Source organism: Cynara cardunculus, assembly GCF_001531365.2.
Source record: "Cynara cardunculus var. scolymus isolate 2C chromosome LG 13, CcrdV1, whole genome shotgun sequence".
NCBI classification, from domain to species: domain Eukaryota; kingdom Viridiplantae; phylum Streptophyta; class Magnoliopsida; order Asterales; family Asteraceae; genus Cynara; species Cynara cardunculus.
In genome coordinates, this window is record NC_037540.1 from 13878758 (window position 1) to 13882019 (window position 3262).

Here is a 3262-nt window from a genome sequence, read left to right on the forward strand (position 1 = left end):
TACATGATAATCCTGCAAAATAGATTATATAGATTTTGGTATCCATACTTTCATGGATCATGGTTTGTTAGTATTGGCTTGAGGTATACTATAAGTACCATACCATCTGTTCAAATTAGTAGTTTTGACTTTAAATCTATTCTCAGAAAGACCAGATATACAGTAAATATCATACCAGTTGTTATCATACTTGTTATTCCTCTGATTGATAAACTTGTTAGCTCCACATCTTGAACAACGGATATTCTTCTTGCTAAGACTAATCAAATGATTAGTAGATTTGACAATACAAGGTAAAACAGTCTTCGAAGCAAAAGATTTTGTATCACCTACAGACTTATTTTCAACAAAGTTATCTGTAGCATATTTCTTTTTCCGAAACATTTTCTTCATCTTATAATGATTACCTGATTCAATCACATAATCATTGTAATATTGTTGAGAAATATGAGATTTATGATTTGAAGCACCAGATTTAGAAAATCTGCTAGAGTAACTGTTAGATTTAACCGAAAAACTATTACTCTTGCAGTTTTTAACTGAAGATAAAGACTCAGTTGAACTATCTTTTTCAGAAAACTTTTTGATTTTATTCAACAACTAATCCTATCTTTAGTTACTAAAGCATTTTTTTTTCAAAATCAGATCTCATACTTTTTTTTCAGTAACAAGATCAGCTTTTAAATCAGATAAATTCTTTGTGATTTCAGAAATTTTACCTTCAAGATCTGAACTTTCTTTTTCAAAAAAAATTCTCTCTTTTTCAACCTCTTTCCTTTATGTCTCAAAAACATTCATTTCCTTTTCAAAAACTTATTTCTCATTATCTGAGGCAACATCTAACCATTTCATCTTTTCAGTCAACTCCTTAGCTATTGCAGCATTCTTTTTTGCAGTACTCTTTCTTTCAATAGCAAATAACTTTCCCTCATCATCCAAATTCTTCTGCTTAGCTGCAATGCTCTTTTTCTTCTCAGATTCTTTCACAAATTCTTTCTTCTCAATCTCAAATTTAGCTTTTTCCAGAATAATTATCTTCTCAAATTCAAATATTTTCTCTGAAAGCTCTGTATTATTCCACTCAAGAACCTTAATCTTACTTTCAATTCGGTATCAAACTTCTTTTCTACCTCTGTAAACCTTTCTCTTTTCTTTTCAAGTTCTTTTCTTTCATAATTCAATACCTTTTTATTCTTCAGATCAGAAATCTTTTTCTTTTCTTCTTCACTCTTTTCTTTCAGATTCCAATAAACTTTCCAATTCATTTATTCTTCTCTTTTCTGTCTCAAAAACTCTTCGTTCAGAATCCAATGCTTTCTTTGCTTCATAAACTCTTGTTGTCAATTCAGAATTTTTCTTTAACTGCTCAACATTTCTTTCTTGGAAATCAGATGAAAAACCTCTAGACATAAATTCATCAATTTGTTGTAGCAAAAACTTCTTTTCCTCATGAACCTTTTCATCATCTTTAACCATATTTTTGGCCTAGCAAAGATATGAATGGTTCTTGTAAAACATTTCAACATATTTGTCTTGTTCCTTTTTCAATTTCTTTTCCAAATCAAAAACTCTCTCTTTCAGTTTCTTGTTCACTCTTTCTAACATAAAGCCATTTCTATCACTTCAAATTGATTAATCTCACTTGATCTTTAAACAGTTCAAAACTTAGAAATCAGATTATCACTTTGCTAACCGGACAACACTTAAAACTTTCAAAAACTTCCTTATCGAACAACAAATATATCTCCCAACAAGTTATCGGACAACACACAAATCTTTATCAATCAAAACAGCTTATCAATCACAACCTTATCGCACAAAACACTTATCATCCAAAACCTTTATCGGTCACAACCTTATCGGACAATCTTTTACCGGATTCAATTCCTAATCGGATAGCACTTGACCGATTAAACTTATTATCGCACAAGCCTTCTAATCAAACTCCTTATCGCCTAAAACTTTATCGATTAACATTTCTAGTTGGACAACAAGAGATATTCAACAGGTGATGAAGATTCTTATCGCTCGATGAATGTATTCATCGAGCGATGAAGATCACATATATTTAAATACACACAAAATTGAACATATTTAACACATATCGATTCGCAAGATACTCAAAAACAGGTTTCCAATACCAAAATTTTATCAAAAACAGATCAAATTGACCAATTTTGATAATAAAAAAAATCAAGAACAATGTATGACTAAAGAACACGAATTACCAAAAGACTCAAAATTGATTCTTGTAATCAATTCAATTATGAAATTGAATGATTCTAAACAACTTCAAATGAAAAATCGCATACAATTTAGTCAAACAAACACTAAAAATCAAACAAATTATGAGTTTTCAATTCAAAACAGTAGCAAGAAAATGTTCGGTCAAGAAATGTCCAATTATCCAATTTTGTTCGATTCAATTCAATCCAATCTCTAAGCTGCTGTAATCTACTCTAATACCAATTGATAATCCCAGAAAGATTAATCAATACAATTCTTGATGATTCAAGATCACAATAAGCATAATTAGAAAATGTAGAGAGAGAATTATTTTAAGCTCCAAATGTATTCAACTTCAAATGATTACGAAAATGAATCTTGCAAAGTTTACTCTACTAAAGATTACAAAGGAAGCATATATATATATATATATATATATATATATATATATATATATATATATAGGGGTGGGTTCAAATAAAAACCACTCAATTTGTAAAAACCGTGAAAACCTTATTCAACCAATCATAATTTTTCATTTTGTTCATTTTTTTGTAATTATGAGAGGTTGATTAACTATTTTTATTGTGGATGGTGTTAATTATGGATATTATCATCTTCATTATTTTAATTTTAGAGAAATACATGAAACGGTTTCATTAAAATTTTATTAAGTAGTATATGAAACAATTTCATAACCACATATGAAACAACTTCATCAAAAAAAAGTATTATATGAAACAATTTCACAAGATCAACAATTTCATGAAAGAATTTCATAAGATTAACGATGTATTAGAGTAGTTTTTACGGTTTTTACAAATTGGAGTGGTTTTTATTTGATCGCTCCTCTATGTATGTATGTATGTATGTATGTATGTATGTATGTATGTATGTATGTATGTATGTATGTATGTATGTATGTATGTATATATATATAGGGGCCTAATCAAATGAGAACTAATTAGTTTGTGGTAAATGTGAGAACCAATATTAACCACAAATCAATAGATAAATTAGGAAATTTATAATTTTG